Below are 23,129 nucleotides of genomic sequence, written 5' to 3'. Positions count from 1 at the left end.
AATTTAAATGTTTCTAACATCTTTTTATTGCTGTTTATTAGCGTCCTTTTTAAGCTGATATATATTTCCTCTGGAAAGAAGATTCTGATCTTTGTTACCAGAGAATATCTTTATGCTCCACAATTTTCTCTGCCAGTCCTTTCCTCCTTAGAATTAATCTCCTCTTTACTTCTACTGCACATTGTCCATCTTCCTCTGTATCTTAACTTGGGTAAATAAAACTGTCACAGTGAAGAAGTGTATATTCACTAATCATAATGAATATCTGTGTCTTCTTGATATTTAACATTAACCCAAATTGTTCACTTTCCATTTTTACTTTCTTAATGAGGTTCTTCACTTTTAACTAACAAATTGGTGTTGTCTGTATTTATAACATTTTAGTTTTTGATCTCCTGTTCCAGGTGTTATCTCATCCCATCCTGATATTTTTATATTTCTTGTAAAAGTTAAATGGATATGGAAACAAAATGAATCTTTGTCTCAATCAGGTGGAATTTTGGACAAGACGGCAACATACTAAGCTACAGTTTGTTTCTCTCTCCCTCCGGGATCTGTTAGAAACTGTATCTTTGCTGGGGGTAGGGGTGGGGGTTGAGTTTTTTTTTTTTTTTAATAATTGGTAAATAGAAATGCTAATTAAATTATTGGCTATTAACTTTGGAATTTTGGAAAACTAATATGCCTCACAAGCAGAAGAACCTAATGTCTTCTCTACCTGTGTTTTGTCTACTCTGATGGCACTCTCTCCTGCAGAGACAGAAAAATGTTTATTAGCTGTTGATCCAACTACTTCAGTGCTAGAGTGTTTAGCTTCTTCTGAGATGTAACAGCTTTGGCTGATAGCCAAATACTGTAGATGATCAGTTGGGAGATGTTGGAAGAGCACTTTTGACTCCAGAATTGCTGCCCAGAATTGAGCCAAGAGAAATTACTAATTATGAGTTGCTTGTCATGTTGCAGTCAAAAAGTAGAAGGCTTTCAAAATACACATTAAAAGTTGAAAAGCTGAAAATAAAATTGGAGGCAGTACAGATTCAAAACAGCTTAGAAAAACAATGCTGAAAAAAAAATGGATTCAAGTGTTGGAGACAATAGTCACAAGATTGAAAAACACTGACAACCTGCCAAGACAAGCTGGCTCAAGTTCAAGGTCATATTTGTCATGACCACCTTCATATTTTAAAATTTCCCTACTCAATAAATGAACAACTTTAAAGGCTGTTGTGGAGAATTGTTTACCAGTGCTATTTAATCCTGGAGAAATTGTAGAAGCTACATATCAAAGCTAATTCAAATTTAAACCTTATACTCTATATCTTGTTGTTCATTTTCTTTCTTTCTTTCTTTCTTTCTTTCTTTCTTTCTTTCTTTCTTTCTTTCTTTCTTTCTTTCTTTCTTTCTCTCTCTCTCTCTCTCTTTCTTTTCTTTTCTTTTCTTTTCTTTTCTTTTCTTTTCTTTTCTTTTCTTTTCTTTTTTCATTGAACATTACAATATTTTGCAATTTTCCAGGCAAGAATAAATGTCCTTCCTTCCTTCTTTCTTCTCTACAAGGCCTTTCTTGTGAATCTGACCAAGGACCAAGGTAAGAGGAAAATCTGAAGCCTGAAGTAGATTTTTGCAAGAAAGACATTTACTTATTGAATGAATTCATAGTAGCAGAAATTCAGACAGCTAAATTAGTAGCTATAGTATTGAACAAGAAATATTGGTCTGTGGAGTCTTCAGGGACCTCTGAGCTTGTTTGTTTTCTTGCAAACATTTCGTTACCCAGCTAGGTAACATCTTCAGTGCTAGAATTGAGTCATTGATTGTTATTATATAATTTTTGTTTATAGGAATGGGGATTGTGAGATATCTCTAATTTTTATGGGCCAACCAAAGAGAAGCCTGACATTTTTCATAACAGTTTTGCAATTTTTTTCACCTATAATTAGACAATATAATAGAATCTAAGAATTGTAATTGAGTTGCTTTAATAGTAATTTTAGTAAAAATTAGACTTACAATGATAAAAAAACTAATACAAACTAAAAAAAAGAAAAAATAATAGAAGATGAAGGAAAAAAGAAAATAGAAAAAATAGAAAACAAAGAAAAATAAGAATGTAGTAAAGAAAAGGAAAAGAAATATATAAAGAAATGACTTCCTCCTTCATCACTACAAGTATAAACCATTTTAGTAACTTATCATCTTCTCTTAAAATATCACAAATGATCTCTTCTTCCCATATCCCATCTCTTATCTATAAACAAATCCTTAAAACCTCATCATTTCAGTCCTAATTAGCTAAAGTCCATTATGGGTTACTAGACATAATAACATATATATTTTAACCTTGATCAAATAAACCAACTTTATATTCCTTCTTTTTACTTTTAACAATCTTAATCTTTAGTCCCTTCAAATAATGACCTCAAACTTGATTTCTTTTAATGATTTCTTTGTTCCTTCTCACAAAATTCTTCAAAGCTCTTTTGTAAATCCAGTATAGGAAAATTATCCAAACTCTCTTGGTTTGTAATCTGTATATCCCTTTTAATTATTAGACATGAGACAGTTTCTTTTGTATGTCCATTATAGCATCTTTTTCCGTATCATTCTTGTAGCCTGTCATTTTTAAATCCACTTTCAGATCAGTCTCAGTCTTGTCTGGTAAAACTTGTTCCTCTTCCATAACATCTTTAAAGCATAGTTTATCTAGCATGGCAGATACTCTTAAATTAACCTTTGGGTCCATTGTTCAAAAATATCTTTTAATATGTCCAATGTTAAAATATGTTGCTCTATTCTGTATTAGTAAGTCAAATTTAAGTGTTCTTATCCTTTAATTGTAATATTTAGTTCCTTCTAGTTCCCTCTAGTGTCCAACCTTCAAAGTCCCATCCTACCATGTTTTTGTTTTTTAAAGAATTCAGAACAAAAGCATTTTCCCACAGGAAGGATTCCAATAATTAATTCCACAATCTTATTTTAGGTCCACCTGATCCTTAGTTGCTTTGTAACTTTCCAAAATTAAAGTTCTAATCATCCATTTGTATTTATTCCAATAGATAAACAAACAAACAAACAAACCAATCCTTAAACATGTAATTAAAGCTTTTTTCACTAAGGATTGAAGGACCTGGTATTTTCAAATTTGTTGATCCAAAGGTTCCTAATAGCTGAAAAACACTTAATAAGCAATTTCCAAAAGTGATTAGAAAAGGAAGTATGCAAACAGTTTTCTTTTGAAGGTGCCAACCATAGGTTGAGGAAGATGGCTGTTCCCTCATCTCCCAGAGTCTAAACCATCTGGAGATGGTTGTCTTGCAGTCTCTTCGCAAGGAACAATTGTATGGAATACTTGTGGGCAATATCATCCCCTCCTTGTCTGGAAAGGAATTATGAAGAGTCAATCTATTTGCAGGTTCTTCATTCCACCCATGGTCGTCAGCTCTACCTTTAGCAGAGCAATCTTCAGTTCTCCATTTCTTCCCCAGGAGTCAGCTTGTAATTGACTTTTGGACCATTAATTGATTGAACTATAGTCTCTAAGAAAATTTGTGTACAGAGTTGGGACTCTCCAAACTTATATTTAGGAATTTAGTTTGGTTGATATATAGTGGTAACTAAATGTTACTAAACAAGAATATATGTTCCTATATATGGCACATGTTCTTGTTTGAATTTATATACATATATATATATATATATATATATATATATATATACTTATATACACACACACACATACACACAGTATGTGTGTATGTGTATATACTGTATACACACACATACACAAATACAGTATGTATGTATGTGTGTGTGTGTGTGTGTAGAGAGAGAGGGGGGGAAATGAGATTGGAGGCTAAGATCAAGGCAACTCAGAGACAACTCAGTCAGCTGGTGGAACTACAGTAGGGTTTGGTGGTTAAGGATAAGACTCGGCTACTGAAAAAAGATATGGGCCTGACTCCATCTGAAGCCCTAGAGACTGCTAAACAAAGGCTCACAGCACTGGCTGCCCAGCTAAGGAGATACACTAGAGAAGCAGAGGCCAAGAAGATAAATGCCCTGTTCTCCAAAGAACCATCCAAGGTGTACTCCCAACTGCAGTGTGACTACACAGTAACAGCAGAGCCACCAGCAGTGGAAACTGAACAGTACTAGAAGAATATATGGGAGAAAGAGAAGACACATAACACCAGTGCAAAGTGGCTGCAGGACCTGAAAGCAGACCACAGCAATCTCCCAGAACAGGAACCAGCCACCATCACAGTAGCAGACATCCAACAGCGGGTTAAGAACATGAAGAGCTGGACAGCACCTGGCCCAGACATCATCCACACCTACTGGCTAAAGAAACTAACAGTAGTGCATGAATGCCTAGCAGTACATATGAACCAGCTGCTAGCAGCAGGCTCCCACCCAGACCGGCTAACACAAGGAAGGACAGTGCTGATCATGAAAGACCCGCACAAGGGAAGAGCACCATCCAACTACTGGCCAATAACCTGCCTCCCCACAACATGGAAAGTTCTATCAGGCATCCTAGCTGCCAAGCTACAAGACCATATGGGCCAGTACATGAGTACAGCTCAGAAGGGCATTGGGAATAACACCAGAGGCTCAAAACATCAGTTGCTCAGTCACCCGATATTCAAAGTCTAGGGAGACCAATCTGAGCACAGCCTGGATTGACTACAGGAAAGCTACAACTCAATGCCACACACATGGATCTGTGAATGCCTGGTGCTATACAAAGTCAACAGGGCACAAAGGACCTTCCTCAAGAACTCAATGGGATTGTGGAAGACAACACTGGAAGTCAACTCAAGACAGCTCGTACAAGTGGCCATCAAGTGCAGCATATACCAAGGTGATGCACTGTCCCTGCTGCTGTTCTGCATAGGCTTAAACCCTCTCAGCCAAATAATCACAAGGACTGGATACGGGTAAAAGTTCAAGAGTGGAACTGCCATCAGCCACCTTCTCTACATGGATGACACCAAGCTGTATGCTAAGAGTGAATGAGACATCAACTCACTGATCCACCTGACATGGATCTACAGTGAGAACATTGGGATGTCATTCGGACTGGATAAGTGTGGCAGGATGATAGTAAAGAGAGGGAAGGTAGTTAAGACTGCTGGAGTGGAACTACCAGTGGGCCACATAACAGACATAGAGACCAGCTATAAGTACCTTGGTATCCCACAGTCACATGGGAGTCATGAAGGGGAGGCAAGGAAGACAGCAACATCCAAGTACCACCAAAGGATAAGACAGGTCCTGAAGAGCTACCTCAATGGGAAGAACAAGATCCACAACATCAGTGTGTACGCCTTGCCAGTCATCAGATACTCTGGTGGCATAATGAGCTGGCGAAAGGAAGACATGGAGGCTGCCAATGTGAAGACCTGGTATCTCCTCACAATGTATAGGGGTTTCTACCCCAAGTCCAACACCCAGAGACTGTACACCAGCCAGAAAGAGGGTGGGTGGGGTCTGGTGAGAGTCAAAGCCATTGTCCTGGATGAAACCCAGAACATTCAGGAGTACATCAGTACCTCAGTAAATCAGTAAGATGGCACCCAAAGATGAGCTAATGAGAGAATGCCTCAGGCGGCAGCAGCAGACATGGGAGGAAATTCAAGTGGAGGAAGTACCATGACAAGACAAGCCCCTGCATGGGATGTACCATCGACAGATAGCTGAGGTGGCTGACATTGGGAAATCCTACCAGTGGCTGGAAAGGGATGGACTAAAAGACAAGACTGAGGCACTGATCATAGCAGCACAAGAACAGGCACTAAGCACCAGATCCATAGATGCAGGGGTCTACCACACTAGATAGGACCCAAGGTGCAGACTGTGCAAAGAGGCCTCAGAGACAGTCCAACACATAGTGGCAGGGTGTAAGATGCAGGTAGGAACAGCATATAGTGAATGGCACAACCAAGTAGTTGGCATTGTGTACAGGAACATTTGCACAGTGTATGGGCTAGACCCCCCCCCCCCCCCAAGTCCAGATGGGAGATTCCACAGAAGATCATGGAGAATAACAGGCCTAATATCCTGTGGGACTTCCAGATCCAGACAGACAGGCAAGTATTGGCCAATCAACCAGACATCATGGTAGTAGACAAAGACCAGAAGACAGTGGTAGTGATAGATATAGCAGTGCCAAGTGACAGCAACATCAGGAAGGAGTAAGAGAAGCTGGAGAAGTACCAGGACCTGAAGGAGGAACTAGAGAGGATGTGGAAAGTAAAGGCCAAAGTGGTCCCAGTAGTGGTAGGAGCACTCGGGGTTGTGACTCCTAAGCTGGGAGAGTGGCTCCAACAGATCCCAGGAACAATATCAGAGCTCTCCATCCAGAAAAGTGCAGTGCTAGAACGAGGTGAGATACTGCACAGAGCCCTCAAACTCCCAGGCCTCTGGTAAAAAACCTGAGATTGAGGAAGAAACTTACCACCCATAGGGGTGAGAGGGTAGTTTTTAAATATTCTATAGTTAATTTGATTGAAAACTATACAATAGGGTCTATAACAAAATGCAATCATGCTCCAGTTATATTGTTACTAGGGTTTGTTAAGAAATGTCAGATTGGTCTAAGGTGGTATTAGGATCTGTTACTCACCCTGCAGTGGAATTGGTTTCTGAATCTATGCTTTTTCTGCAAATATGTTTGTCATTATATAATCCCATTTTGAACAGCGTCACTATAGTCTTTCCATCTTCCTTTAACCTCATCTGGCTCTATTAGAGCTCTTACATGATTACCCTTAATTATTCCTACCTTAGCTGTAAATTTTCTTGTGATTTCTCTGATCTTCTTAAAAAATATCATTTCCCTTTTATTTTTCTCCATGTTTTTAATGTTTATGTCTTTCCTTGCTTAGCACATAAAATTGTACTATTAGATACAGAGTATCTACAGACAGACCATATAATTGCCTTAAGTGTACACTGTAATCAATGGTTACATTTAGTGTTAGAGAGTCACAAGCTTCTGTGCTCTAAAATACTTAACTATATATGTTAGGTTTTTACCAGATGGAAAAACAGGAGGTGTTGTGGATCTGGGGGAGAGGCCTATTCTCCAAAATAAAGCAAGGATGATAAAATCTGCTCTATGGGACCTTTTGGGAGGATTTGGGGCATGTGCTGGTTATGATACAACACTAGTTGTTATATGTGTTTTCCTAGATCTATTTCAACAACTTTCTATGGAATATTATTTAGCATAAATGCATTATTGATGTTTGTGCTTATTGTTAGAACATAGATCTAATGCATATGTTTCCTACTGATACTTACATGTATCCTTTCAATTATGCCCTTATGGCTTTATTACAACAGGATGGCAAAGGATTCAAATATATATGAGTAGGAACTCATATATATTTGAATCCTTTGCCATCCTGTTGTATTTTACTGTCTATTTTTCTCACAACATCCTAAGAGAATCCTATGTTAACAATTCACCCTCCTTTTTAGTTATGCTATCTAGCAATTCCATAGGTTGGTCTCTACCACCAGGAGATCATTAAGAATGCAATTACTCTTACTTCTGATTGGTTCCCTTTACTTGTCCAGGAGCTGGTCATCAGTTGTCCAGAAATCTGATCTACATCTCAGTAGGCCTTGCATGGCTCTTGACCATGCAGATCATTATTTTTTCCCCATTTCTCTCAAGTCTGATCTATAACTGACTTTTTATTCATTCATATATTAAAATGACTGCCATGTGGCCCTATGTTTATCCCTCTTTTATGTATTTAGGTTAATCTATAAATGAGGGACAAGAAAACAGTTTAAAATTTAAGCTGTAACCATTATAGCAAACAAAATGATGCTTTTATCATCTGGATCTGAAAATGGTATATATATACTGTACATCATCAAGGAACGAAGGAAGGAAGGAAGGAAGGAAGGAAGGAAGGAAGGAAGGAAGGAAGGAAGGAAGGAAGGAAGGAAGGAAGGAAGGACATGCCTTTCTATAACATCACATTACAACACATCGCATAACACATAACACATAACATAACCTAAGTAGAAAATAGGATATTTACTTTATGCTCTGTAAGACTGAGGGAAATTCCAAATTTCAGAGGTTATAAATGGTTATTGCTGAATCAGTCTTCAGCACTGTCTGACATTAAGATCCAGGACTAGATTTTCACAATCTCCTTAAGTAGCAAGATAGTTTTATTTTTCACACAGTTGATACAAACATCAATGAATTGTTTAAATGTGTGAAATGTGTTCTACTAGCAAAGATCACACTCTTTATCATGTGTCAGATTGCCTTCTCTAGTTTACCAGAGATGAACACCATCAGGGAGTAAATGGACAGCAAGAGAACAGTAACACAAATCAAATAACTGTTTCTCACATTGAAACTTTTAATTAAAAGCAAAAAAATCTACTTGGAAGAAATCTGTCCTGTTTTACTTGACAGGGAATACAGACTCTATTCCCATTATGCATAATATAAAAATAAGCTAGAATATGATCTACAAATATAATTGGCATCTCTGATGGTAAATGCAGGATAGTGGATCTCAATTTTTATTTGGCATGGTAATAGTGTTCACAGTCTACCAAACTGTGAAAATACTTACAAAAATCCAAACCACTAGTATGGATTTGTTAACAGCTGGTACTGTTTATTTATTGTCCTTAGTCCTGATAATGTAACCCACTTTCCTAAAATAAACAGTATACACAACCATTTTAGAGATGGATGCAAAATGAGTACCGTCAGACTTTTACATGAATTTATCTTATTATCTTCTGTACAGAATGTTTATAAGTGCACTCATTATGCAGACTTCTTTTCCACTGAATTCATATAATCATAGACTCAGAAGGGGTTGTTTGGATTCCAACATTTGGATTCTTAGTGCAGGAATTGAAATTAAAGTATCCCAGATCAATGATAGTCTAGCTTCTATGTCCAGTGAATGGAAGCCTACTGCATCTCAGCATCAGTGAGTATCAGTGATTCTGTTATAAGCCTATTGTTACAATTAGGAAGATGCTTTTTTCCCCCTAAGATTTAATCAAAACCTGCCTTCCTGTGACTTAGATCCATTTTTTTTTTCTTTTTAATGTCCTGAATTCTGGAATGATGGAGATCAGTCTTGACTTCATGTGATATCTTTTCACCTGTTTGAAGAATACTATCATCCCCCCTCCTCCACCACCAAATCTTCTCTTCTTAAGGCTAAACATTCCTGGATACTTCAACATTACCCTTCTCTGACCTGTTCCAATTAGTCTGAATTCTTCAGCCTGTAATCAGCTACTATTCCAAGATCTTTTTCACAAGTACTACTATCTAGCTAGGTATCTGTCGTCTTATACCTGTGCCATTGATTTCTGCTTAATAAGTAAAAAACAAGACAAAACTTTGCACTTGCCTCTGTTAAATTTCATCCTGTTATTTTTATTCTATTTCTCTAGTCAATCAAGATTATTTTTAATGTTATTTCTGTCTTTAAAGGTATTAGCTATTCCACCTAATTTGTGTCATCTGCAAATTTGATAATCATTCCCTCCATTTCTTCATCCAAGTCATTGTAACATCCCACTTGATACCTTGTTCCATTTTGATGGGGAACCTGTGATGAGTATTCTTTGAGTATTTCAGAGACAGCTTCAGTATGTATCCATTTATTTTTCATGCCATCTGGTTGAAACATATTTGTTACCAAATTTGAAACCTGGCTGAAACCAATTTGTGGCCTGCAAGAAGAGAAACAAAATAAAAATAAAATTCACAGGTTTGCCAATTCCAATTATTCAACTGATGGTTTAAGCAATTGCTGATTCTTTGAAATTGTTTAACTTTTTGAAATAAGTGGCAAGAGTTAACTATCTTGAGGGGAGGGAAGCAAGTTATACAGTAAGTATGCCATGAAACTTATAGCTATGCCTGATTCATGGTAAGAAGTGGCTTATTTTCTCCTGTCCATCTTCTGGTTTGAAATTAAGGCCTCTATCCAGCTTGGCATTTTAGGAAAAAGTTCCCAAGGACACCAATAGAATTTTTTTCCTCCAAAGTTCCAAGCTAGGTGTCAAGGGTGAGGGTGGTGAGGGTGGTGGGGATAATGAGTTTCAGTCACAATGTGCTTGGGGAATGAAAAGATAGGTCTGCATTCAGGATAAGTATCATCCCTTGCATGTCTGTTGTTGCTGCTGCTGCTGCTGCTGCTGTTGTTAACATTAGTAGCAAACATTAGTAGTAGTAAAAAGCACATGCTTTGCAATAAGTGAAACTCATACATGTTTGGCTATTAGAGACATTGCTAGATATTAAGGTTCCATTTAATAGCTTGAAAATCTGCTTGATACATGCACCTCGTGAAAAAGAACAACTACTCTGAAACTTGTCAGCTATATTATATCTGAAGGTTCAATATTCTAATTTATGCTAAAGGATAGGCTAATCCTCAGTCCATTTTCTTTTTTGTTTATTCAAGCCCACCATCAAAAATCAGATTAAATTCTCACCTGTGGTTCATAAATTCTCACCTTGGTTCACCCCCTTTTGTGGGGGTGTTGTATGAACAATGCCAGAAAAGAGAAAGAGCCCATTTTTGATGGAAAGAATGAGTTTTGAGGACATAACCAATATGTTTGGATTTTAGCATCATATTACTGGAACGTTCTCTCTCTTTACTGCTATCAGTATGAATAATGCTTTATTGTGAGGGTTTGTAAACAGAGTCTAGCAGTGTCATGGTACCCAAGACCCCAATAATTCACTGTTAAAAAACAAACAAATAAACAAAAACCTGAATTGGCTAAAATTTCATAAGATAGCTAAATCTTGCAAGATAGGTCTATTCTTGGAAATGATCCAAGAATGAGAATTCAGGCATTAAAAATAAGAAGTCATATATTTATATTTTATTACTATTCTACCTGCTTACAGAATTAACAATTTTGGTGCCCATGCCTTGATACTAATCCATAATGGTACCACCCTCCCCCAAAAATTGCTGACTCATTTTATAGAGCTTGGATGGACAGGTTCCTGCTTCAAGAAGTGTGCAATTTATATTTCTTTTACTGGAGAAGCAGTAAAAGAGGAAGATGTAAAGGCAAGTACACAGCAAAGCAATATAAAACAGTTTAAGTTGCACAAACCTAATTTAGCTTTAGGATGAGTTACAGCAGGGCATAAGATTATTTTGACTGATCAGCAAGACCTCTTAAATAATTCCTCACATTACAGCTAACCTTGAATACACTTTACATGTTTTTTTTTTAAATTCCAGCTCTTTCTCCCAATAAACCAGAATGTTTTAATAAATGCTCATGACAGGAAACTAAAAATGCAGAGCATAACTTCCGGAATGCTTTCTAGTCCCTTTACTAACCATAATATAAGAGAGATCTGTTTTTCCTTCTGTGTAACAAAATAATTATTGTGTCTGTGTGCACTTTCTTTCCGGGGACTATTCTATACAGTGTGTGTGGTCTCTCTCTATGTGTGTCTGTGAAAGTCTAATCAGAACAGGGAATGTTGTGTTTCTGGGTGTGGTGTTTGTGCTCTTACCTAGTGCTTTATATATGGGTCTGTGTGTGCATGTGCGTGTGTACTAAAGCAATGAGCTACATGTGCTCCATTCCTGCCAGAGGAGAGAAAGGGCTTAGAATAGAACAATGGCAGTGTCACTTTCCCATAGAGATGCACTGGAATGTTTTTCTTAACAGCCTTAAGCAGGTCTAACCCCTGATCTTTCTTTTGCTGACTTTGCACTCCACCCACCCAAAAACATTGGTCCCATTCCATTGTTGGAGTTATCCTACTGACAAAGAGTCCTAAGCTCCTGTGTATATTTGCCTCCAACATTCCTTTGGCTTATAAAGAATAGGAGGTGCAGAAGCATCTATAACACAAAATCCTCCCTGCCCTCATGTTTAATCTTCATGACTGAATTAATATTAATCCTTCTTTGTATGTATGTGTTTTTACACTGAACATTCCACATACCCTTCAATATTTGAGGCTATAGGTTTAGTGCCAGAGCTGGCTCTGCCAATGTACTGTAAAGTACTACTGTAAAGGTGTGATTTGCAACAAAAGATGGTAGGCAAAAATGCAGGTTTAAGCAATGGTTGATCAAGATATGAGGCTTGATCCACACATCCTATTTGCCCTGGTACAAAGTCGCCCCACTAATTGTTTGTCAAGAACATGAATGATGTTGTCCTCAACCCACTTCTGATTGTCCTGAAGGCAGTCTCCTCCTGTATTTTCTTCCTCTGCTTCAATGGGTGTTTTGAGTTGTTGTTTTATTTTGCTTTTTAAACATCTGCTAGCAAAAGCTGTGCTATGCTGTGCAGTCAGTTTACTGATGGGACCTGCTTTGCACCTCATGACCTTTACTTTGGTCACTCATTCCTGTCTCTGGCCACTGATTTACAGGGTCATTCACCTTATTTCTTATTCTTATTTCTTATTTGCATGTTTTATATAGCCACCAATATCACACAAGTGACTCTAGGCAGTTTACAAGGATTAAAACACAGAAAAACCCACAACATATAACCCCAGGTGCCCAAGGATAAAGCAATAACTCACACATGGGTATGGGGTAAGCACACCAACACAACAGAGTTCATTTAACCACTCAACACAGATGCCTGGGAAAACAACCAGATCTTCAGTGCCTTGCAAAAGGTTAACAGGGTTGAAGCTGTCCAAATCTCCAAGAAGATTCTGTTCCATAGGGCAAGCACTGGCATTGAGAAGACACAACTCTGGGGTACAAAAAGATGTCATTGTTTAATAGAAGGGACCTGGAGCATGCCCTTTATACTAGATCTGGTGGGGCAAGCCAAAGCAGTGGGAGAAAAGTGGTCCCACAATTAGCCTGGCCCCATGCCATGTAGGGCTCTTTTGACAGTAGGACATTCAGGGGTCTCTTACCAGGCCCAGAAGCAGTATCTCCCACTTCTCTTGCCATCCCATAGACGGTTTGGAGAAGTGGGAGAGAAGGAAGGGGAACAGATCTTTTGGATGTCAGTTCTTCCAGCATCAAAAAGATCTCTCCCCTCCCACCCCATCCAGTAGGCATAGCATTCTGGTTCTTCTTCTCAACAGCAAATATCTCCATCTACCTTCTTTCCAGATCTTTCACAGAGATATGTGTTTCCATATCTGGTTCTGCCACTTAATGTGAGAATTTGGCTAAAGGAGATATAGTTCAATGAAAACCTATAACAGCAGTGTGGCATTTTCCTGCACCACATCTTATTTTACTTAATCTATTTTCCATTAATAATCTGACACTCCTTGAGGACATGAAGAAGGAAGTTGAAAAGAAAGCCTTCATGTTCCTTTGAAATTAAATTCCATTTGCTCCCAAGGTCAGAAGATATGACAGTGATGTAATTAATTGTTTAATTATTGTTTTCTTTGTGGAAGAAGTCACCTTTGACGATCAGCTTAATCAAAAAGGAAAAGTATTTGACTTTACTGCCTCTGCAGCATTCCAGAAGAACACCTGGGGAATTATTTTAGTCTTGCCTCTGTAGCTGTTATCACCTCATCTTATTTACTTATATATGTTTATTTACCTATATATATATATAATTTACTTATATATGTTTATGTATGTGTATATATATATATATATATATATATATATATACAGTATATATTCCACATATATTTACATATGTGGAATATATACTGTATGTATATATATATATATATATATATATATATATATATATATATTCCACCGACATTTTTGTTAAATTTATAAAGAGTTCAGTAACAGAACTCAGAAATTACTAGTTAATCACCCCAAAGACCTTATTTTCATGGGGTGAGATGTCATATTTTTATACAAATGGTAGGATCTTTAGGCTTTTTCATTACAACTCTCCCTCTCTCTCATACACACTTTTTTGCACATGCTAAACTGATGGAAGTTGCCACACTTGAGTGCACATGGAAAAACTACAGCACCTTTTGAAGTACTTAAAATAAAAAAGCTTTCCTTGTAGTCACAGGAAGTAGATTTTAATTAACCTTTAGAATAACCCTGCCTGGTCATTAATTAAAACAGTTCAAACCATACTAGCTTATTGTTTTTACATTTTAACATTACAGTGACCAAAACAGGAAGACCTTTAAGCCATTTCTGTGACTGCTGTTCCCAGCAATTTAATAATGGGTAATATATGAAATGAACAAAAATAAAATCAATACATAACAGGATTCTTCTGAGTAGATTCACATGTCAGTTACTTTTATAAATAATCTGAGTTTCTTTGCTGTAGAATTGGCAGGAAACAAATATTTACTGTGCGTATAAATTATTTAGCTTCTTTCAGGAAATGTCTGATAGTGATAAGTAAATGAATTCATCTCAAAAGAGTCAACAGTTTGCCTATAGAAGGTTTTCTGAGATTCTTTCATTCTCAAGCCCTGTTAAATAAATGTCCTTACACAGAATAAAATGCTGTATATTAGTATGATTTTTTCCCACCCAAAACAAATACTGACATCTCTTTGGCCTGATCCTGCTTTCATTGTGCACAACTTGAAGTATGTAACACTGGCATATTCATTGGAAACACTGTTTCCATTTAGTCCAGGAGATTCAAAATCCATATTACAGTACAAGTCAATTTCAAAAGGTAGATTCCATCTGCATGAACAGAATGTACCAGTTGAACTCTAAACTGGGAGCAGGCAATATTTAGCAAATGTCAGTGAACTATAATTCTTTCTTTCTTTCTTTCTTTCTTTCTTTCTTTCTTTCTTTCTTTCTTTCTTTCTTTCTTTCTTTCTTTCTTTCTTTCTTTCTTTCTGTCTGTCTCCTCTTCTCTTCTCTTCTCTTCTCTTCTCTTCTCTTCTCTTCTCTTCTCTTCTCTTCTCTTCTCTTCTCTTCTCTTCTCTTCTCTTCTCTCTTTTTCTTTTTCTTTCTTTTGTTCTTCCTAATTTTGGATGCCCCCAACTCCAAAATTAAAGAGAGTGACTCTGGGTGGCTCACAATATGACAAAACAAGATTAAAAACAAAAGCTTTAAAGAATAAATGATAAGCAAGATGGGAAATCTACCCTACCAACACAGAAAAACATATAAAACCAACCAACAAGAGGCTCCATCCATCCTAGCCCGTGGCCTGGGAGAATAGTCTAACAATAGTTCAGCAAGTATCACTAATGTTGAGGAATGTTCGGAATTATATTCCAGCAATGTCTTGAGAGCTGTGCACTTTCCTCCCTGGCTTAAATCTACCATGATACAATATGTTTTTCAGTCCAACTGCCATTTTATCCATCATTTCTACCATTACTACTGGTACATGGAATGTATGTGATAACATCTGATGGTTCATAAACAGAAATCCTAATGTAATTTTGGTCAGAGAAGTGGTGTAGATCATTAATGCTGCACTAGACAGTGTTAAGAGCTGATGTTAAGGAAGTCTGGTCCTGAAGAGTGCCTGGATAGGATATTATCTGGGAATCACATTGAAACCGTGACCCAGGGCATCATTTAGCAAGTTTTTCAACTACAGTTCTAGTTACAATAATTCAAGCATTTGTATCCTCACATCTGGATTACCATAGTAAATAATTAAAAAAATGGGACTGCTTATGAATATAATCTAAATTTATACTTGATTATGAACATTCTAGCTAGAACAGAACATTATGATTTCATTACACTGGTCCTTTCTTGCCTGCACTGGTTTCTGACTAATTTTCTAGTCCAAATAGCTGGTTTGGGCCTATAAAACTTTCCCACCATGGAACCAGAGGGACAGAGTTAGGGAACACCTTCCCTCATATTATCTAGTATTGGACTTTAAAATCATCCAGAGATAAGAAATTTTTAAATCCTCCACTGAAGATTTTGAGGATTTCAGAACAGACAGGGCTCTTTTACTGGTGATCTTTCATCTCTGGGATGGTTTCCCTACAGAAGCTTGTTTGGCATCCATGATGCTACCGTTTGGTGCCAAGTTAATTTTGTTTGTTCATTCATTTCTCTCAGACACTTATTTTAGGTGTTTTCTTTTAAAGATTAAGTTAGTTGTGGCAGTATTTTTTAAAACAAATTCAATGCTTGCTTTTACAACAGCAAACCCTCTGATTGTGTGCCATTATTTTGGTTCTTCTGGAAGATCTTTGGGAACGGCATGGACAACTGAATGACTTCCTGGTCAGCCACAATTGAGGACTGTTGGAGATTAGGAGGATTTATTCTTGACTGTTATATTGCATTGTTTTATTTCTGTTTTAACTGTTCTTGGTTTGTAGGCTTAATTCTTTTAATCCAATTACTGGACTGTGGAATGTATGCCACTAAACGTTGTGCCTGATTGGAACAGTGTATAAGGCATACCAAACCAAATCAAACCATAAATAAGTGAATAAATAATGCTGTGTTGATATTTCCAATGATGTCCTGCCATGCCTTTAGGGTTGTTTTATTGTGATTCCGTTACCTTTTTTTTTTTTTATCATTTAAATTGAATTCTACAGTGCTTCCAGAATTTTAGTTTATTTTAACAAATAAACAACAGAATTAAAATAAATAAAACTATTATTAGGCAACATATTAATGTTTAGGTCACATACATTATTGAAGAAAGTATGTTCTTTTTCAAAGAAAAAAAAGATGTAACTTTATTATGACAATTTCTATTAGGATAGTCCTCACTGGTCAGAACTGATAACAATGTGTCTATTTTTTAAATAAATAAACTTGCTATTGTACATGTGCACACTTTTTTGCCAGTTCATCAGAAACTAGGAACAGGAGCTTATTTGGCAGGGTCTGATTTCTATAAAAAAGAATTTTACATGCCTGCTAAATTATTGAACTAACAGTATTCTGTGCTTTCCTCCTCCACCACCTCCTTTCCAAATTTAGCAGTGAAATATAAAAACATTCCGTGATTTATCATGGAACACTCAGAACACTGAAAGGGACAAGTGAGAAATTTGGATCTGAATGGTGGAAACAATGCTTTTATTAACAGTGTTGGCACTGGAAGATAAATACACTAAATTTCTCAGAAAGCCACTCAGCCAGTCACAGAAGTATTGTGTATGCTTGTGTGTGTGGTGTGTGTGTTTGGTTCAGCAACTCATCTATAACAGGCAACACTGTTAACAAAGTGTTGGTGTCAGCAACTGGAGGAATAGTTGAGTAACAGAGGCTAAAATTCTTTAGGTACTGAATATACTGTATATCACCATATAGGAGGCATAACAGTAGATGCACCTTTAATGATTGTTATGTCTAGATGTCTCGAACTGGAAAATTTTGGCACTGTCTTTAATAAATATACAGTTGCAATGCAATGTTTCACATTAGGAACAGGTCCCCCCCCCCCAAAAAAAATCCTGGACCAAAAAGACAACTGCTGTGACCCACTGGATCCACCTCTCATTTGTACCTGGGAGAGCTAACGGTATAGAGTGAAACTGGGCCTGTCAACACTGTCCCTTAAGGGGCTCCTGTTCTGGCCTCAAGCTGGGTTGACTCTAAACCGATTAAAGAAAACCCTGTCTGGACCACAAGCCTGGCAATAGCTTGTGAGGCATTCAAGTGTTCAGCACGTACCATGTTCTCCCATTGTTCTATGCCTTCCCACCATTTGGTTCCACTTTTTTGCATGTCTATGTGTATGTGTATGTGTATATGCAGTGTACGTGTGTGTGTGTGTACACACACACACACTGTATATGTGTATGTGTGTGCGTGCACGTGCGCATGTACATAAATCCAAAGATAAAGCCTCAAAAGGTACACGCAAGGAAACAGGACAACCAACTTCAAACTAAAACTTCTTTCTTACTGCCCGATGGTCTTCCTTCTACAGTGACTTTTATCAGAAATGCTACAGCAACACAACAGTTATGACATTTGTCTTATAAACTGAAGATTGCAGGAGGCTGGAGTGTGCAGAGGTGTGAATATAGTATCTGTCAACAAGTCCTAAAAGCAGCTGTCAGTCTTCCCTTGTAGTCCGATCCAAGAAAAGATAGAGCAACTGTAAGAATTAGGTACGGGTGTTATAATCATGTTCCTACACACTCAAAAAGCACCTTAAAATTGAGTTCCGAGCACTTGACAGCTCTAATATTTACTATGCATTCAATTCTATAACAAATCTTGGTTGTATTCATGACTGTGTGAATAGAAGCCTATTTGGGCAGTTAGGAAGTTTTATCATTCTTCTCTGCTAAACAAGCACCTGCCGTTCTTGAAACCTTCCAGTGCTTGTCAGTGAATGAGTGTCTCTATGCACTTTGGGCACTGGCTTCATTCATTGCTTGCTTAAATCACAGGAGCAAGTTCCTTCATACCTGCAGTGATAGATAAAGCCCTCACCTCCTCGTCAAGTCTTTGGAAAGCTACTGTTTCAAATCGTGGCATTGTTTTAGTCCATGTGACTTCCCAGGAGCCATTGGGAATCTGAAGTTTGCTTCAAGCAGAACTGACAGCTTATCCTGATCTGAGGTATCCAGGAAAAAGCTTTCAGATGTGGAGTGTAGGCAAAAAAAAAAAAAAAAATTTATGCTCATCTAACTTTGTATACAACTTTAATCTCTAGGGATAAGGATAAGCAGTCATCAACAGAAGAACACATGTTTACATACAAAATGTCCTACGGTATGTTTAATCCAAGAAATCTTAGTGTAGGCATTGGTGGGAGGAAGAATTATGTTCCAAATCAAAGAGGGACCCTGAAAAACAATGTAATGAAGCCTGAACTGCATGGGCCAATGGCGTCCATTAATAGAGAGCAAAGTGGATTGTTCCAGTCTAAAACCATTATATCCTTACCTTATATTAGGAACAGTATATCTGCTATTCAAGCAGATTTCAGTTTGTGCCTTAGAAATAATCCTTTGAAATAGCAAACGTTTCTTTTTTTTTTTTCCCCCTCTCCTGACATGAATTGAAGAACTGGCAATGTCACAGCCACCGTAAGTGATTCTATAAATAACACAACCAGCAAGTAGAATTGTAAGAATGGCAGTGTTCCTACTGCCCATCCAAAGCAAAAATAAAACCACCACCCAAACGGTTTCTTTGTAAGTAGCGCATTAAGTCATAATAATGAAAATCTAGGTTTTCTTGAAGCATGTAAAAAATTGAATAGCCTGTATCTACTCACTTGAATTATATTGATAACTTCTGAAACAGTCTTGTGTTTCTCATTTTCACTACAATTTCTGCTCATTATTCTTCCTTTGGTAAGATCTGTGCAAATTATAGCCCTTTTGAGAAAGCTACAAGGAGATTTCACACTGCCCAGAATTACAGAATGTGATATCTGCAGAAACTGCCTTGCATTATTTACTCTCATATTATTTTATGAGGTAAGCTATTCTTACTATCTCTGTTCTACAGGAGGGAAGTTCATGTTTGAAATAGGAATTTGCAGGAACAACAATGTTTGCATTGGGGAAATCAGCAGGCAGATGAGCAAAACCACAGGATGGCCAGGAGTGATAGATTTTACTTTATTTCTTGGCACTTCAGTTGATTTTATTTGCTTGTTTGTGTGTGTGTGTGTGCGCGCGCATGTGCGCGCGGGGAGAGAGAGAGAGAGAGAGACTCTTCAAAAAATGTTCAACCAAAGAAATGAGAAAACAGAAGACCATGTATTTATCAATGGAAATGGAAATATTATGAAAATAAAATGAAAATAAAAATGTTTAAAATCCACTATTAGAGTGAAATCATTTCTAGTTTTGATTTTCACTGGAAAGAAATGATTATATGCTATGTCTAAAACCAATCCTCACTTGGGTAGGGGGAATTTCTCCAACATACATCTTCCAGCACATCTTTTGTGCCCTCCCTTAAGTAGCCTCATCATTTTGTATAGCAGTGGAGAAGGCAGATTCTGATTCAACCTCCATGACAGCGATCTGGCTAGCTAGGATTCTCGCTGAGGATTATTGGAGTATATAGTTTTGCTCAACAGATTCCTAAATAAGCTGTTTATATAAACTTCCCTTAGTTAAAACAAAATATACTGAAACACATTGGGAACTTATGTTAAATATATGGCTGAGCTTCCAAATTGTGAGTGGAGGGTCTCATTTTGTTCACATTTGCATGCAATCTCCAGTTCCTGAACCAATATGCAACTGAAATGCAACTATATGTCAATATTGTACCTTTTCAAAGACTGTGACCTACTTTGCCAGGAAAAAAATGCAAACAAAAATGTGTCTCTTCTTGAAAAAAATGCCTACAACATGCAAATACTAATGCAATACAAATAACAAATCTGATGAGTGATCTGGACTACTGGATTTACAAGAGGGTTTTCCTGGAGTTGCCATGACAGAAGGGTAAAGGGACTTGACAAAGATAATGACAAGAATTTTGAAGGAACAGACGAAGAGAGTATAAGACAGATGCTAGAACTTCCTTTGAGGAACTTAAAGATAGCAGAAAGAAGAAAGAATACAGAATCAGTTCATTCTATCAGGGGTAAAATAATGGGTTGCTATTTGGGGGGATGTTTAATGGCTTCTTGATTAGGACTGGATGATGATGGTTATTTCTGGCAAAGTTTAATTTTGGTTATTCTGCTAATGTTTAATCTTTTTAAAGTGGGACTGAACTTTGATTATTCCAACAAGGGAAATGGGGGGATTTGTTTAAATGGAAAGGAGGGATTCAGTTTGGGTGTAATGGATATAATTTGTAGTATTTATGTTGTTATTTCTGATAACCCTTACTGGACTTTTGCTGTTTAACAGGGAGAAATAAGGTACTAGAGATGGGTTTGTAGAAACTGGGGTGAGGTATGAAGAGAGGTTTGGTTATATTTTAAGGGAGAGTCATAAGTTGTTAATGTTGGTTATACTTGCTGGGGCTGAAGGGGGAGGATTTTTTTTCTATTTTTTCTCTTTTATTTTTTCCTTTCCTTTTTTTCCCCCCTTTCCTTTTTATTTTCCTGTCCTTATTTTCTTAATTTTAATCTATTTTCTTAAAAAAACAACAACTAGCAAATACAAATGCAAATAATAGGGAAAATATTGGTGGAAGTGTTTTATTGTGCTAAATTATATGTAAGCGTTTTCTGCAACGCTTAAGCCAACACAGCTTGAAGTCAAAACAGAATGAAATTAATCTTTTTTTTTCTTTTTTTGGTGGTGGTAGAGGGGGAATTACATCAAACCTGAGTATTACCAAACTTGCCAGATTCATGTATCAGTGGTTTAGATGTATCCCACTGAAGAAATTAGGCTGAACCATACATCCTATCCAAATAATGTGCTCAGGCATAGTGACAAATGGCAGCTGCTCAGAAACCCCTGCCCCACACCCAGTGCAGGATCCCACTACTAGCGCATTCCCAGTAGATATCTGTCCAATCTCTGTTTAAACACCTCCAGTGAAGAAGAGGTCATCATCTCCTGAGGCAATCTGTTCCATTTAACAGGCGTTGAATAATTTTCATGCAGTTCTCAACTAAACCATTTGCAAGTAGAAATTCTGCATTGATAAAAAATTCATAAAGTTAAGCAAATTTCATAGACTCCTGAAAAATTAAAATCCATTATCTGTTTAGTGGAATGTTACATCTTACAAAAATAGCTTCAACAAGTACCGTGTCTAGCACTCAAAGTAGAAAATAAGTATAAATATCTAACACTTGTAAACATTCATTTTAAATTTCTACACAATTGTTCTATTCTATTCTATTCTATTCTATTCTATTCTATTCTATTCTATTCTATTTACATTATTCTATTCTATTCTATTCTATTCTATTCTATTTCCTATTCCAACTTTAGGACCAAAGGAGTAAAAAAACAAAAACAAAAATCATTTCAATTCATTGGCTGTTTAATTTGACAATTTCAGGCCAATAATGGACAGACCAGCACTGTGTTGACAAGGAACAAGGAATAGCTTCTAACTTCTATTCATCTTTGCATTCCATCCTCTTAGCTTAGGAGAAACTGGAGGCTTGTCTGCCATTGTAAATCTGATGTATATTGATTTATAATCTCATAGGTATTCAGCAGCAGCCCTGTGAAGTATTTTACAAACAAATCAAGGGAAAGTTGGAGCTGAGTAATTCAAGCCCAGTGTAATGAAACATCAGCCATCTTTCTCACAGCAAGCACTGTTCTAACTTCCTGCTAAATTCCTGTTTTCTTGGAGGTATATCACAACTTTATTTGCATATATAAATATATTCCAACACCTCATGTTTCAAAGAGTAAGGAATAGCTGATGTATGATTTTGGATCAATGCTATATCTATTATAGATAAATTAGACATGAATCTATTACACAAACTTTTGCCTGTTCTTAAAATAGCTCTTCAGTGATTCCATTATATTCTGTCACTATTGATCAGAAATTAAAAATAATTTCTTTAGCTTATTAGCATAAACTAATTTATTTAGCAGAATCATCTGCATTTTAAAGAAATGATTAAGATAAGAAAAGATCATGACAAAAACATCAACCAGAGTGAACTTATTTCTAGGATGCTAATGCAATTGAAAGTTATTGTGTTAAAATGATAATAACAATAACAATAATAATAAAAACAGAGAAAGTAATAGGAAATTAAGAAACTAAAGTGCTCTGGGACTTTAGAATTCAAACAGACAAGCACCTCCCACACAACACCCCAGATTTAACAATTGTTGATAAGAAAAACAAAAAAGTCTGGATAGCGGACATTGCAATACCTGGAGATCGCAGAAGAGAAGAGAAAGAACTGGAGAAAATCACGAAATACAAAGACTTGCAAACAGAAGTAGAACAACTATGGCAAAAGAAGGCAAAGTTAGTACCAATAGTAATAGGCTCCTTGGATGCAATCCCAAAACATCTGGAGCACCACTTGAAGACCATCAGCATTGACAAAATCACTATAGTCAATTGCAAAAGGCAGCTTTACTTAGAACAGCTTACATCCTGCAATGATACCTTTAACACCATCAGACAAGAACGTCTGCCTCTCCCAGGTCATTGGGAAGGACTCAATAGGTGGATAAAAATGCCAAATCCAGTCTAAACATCTGGCTGACTATGCAACCAACCAAAATACTACTACTACTACTACTACTACTACTACTACTACTACTACTAATCATCATC

General features: G+C 36.9%; 1 protein-coding gene and 1 long non-coding RNA gene across 7 annotated transcripts in view; one reads left to right on the top strand and one right to left on the bottom strand.

Moving 5' to 3' along the window:
- The window catches only part of LOC112542233 (uncharacterized), a 377,107-nt gene that overhangs the window by 104,517 nt on the left and 249,461 nt on the right, over positions 1–23,129 (bottom strand). For 2 of the 6 annotated variants that reach the window (XR_015795368.1, XR_015795372.1), the window contains exon 2: positions 9,592–9,738. The exons of the other annotated variants lie outside the window; for them this stretch is intronic. The gene's annotated coding sequence lies outside the window, so the exon portion shown is untranslated. The remainder of the gene's footprint in view (positions 1–9,591; positions 9,739–23,129) is intronic. 6 annotated transcript variants of the gene reach the window in all.
- Positions 1,037–16,749, top strand: LOC148216420 (uncharacterized). The gene is made up of 2 exons (XR_015795375.1): positions 1,037–1,585; positions 16,110–16,749. It is a non-coding gene; the product is annotated as an uncharacterized LOC148216420 (long non-coding RNA).

This window comes from Python bivittatus, unplaced genomic scaffold, assembly GCF_059951505.1.
Source record: "Python bivittatus isolate LINGU-HERP-01145 unplaced genomic scaffold, Pbiv_v1 ctg000060_np1212, whole genome shotgun sequence".
Lineage (NCBI taxonomy): Eukaryota > Metazoa > Chordata > Lepidosauria > Squamata > Pythonidae > Python > Python bivittatus.
Note: the sequence above shows the minus strand (reverse complement) of the source record. Positions and strands in the feature narration are given on the sequence as shown.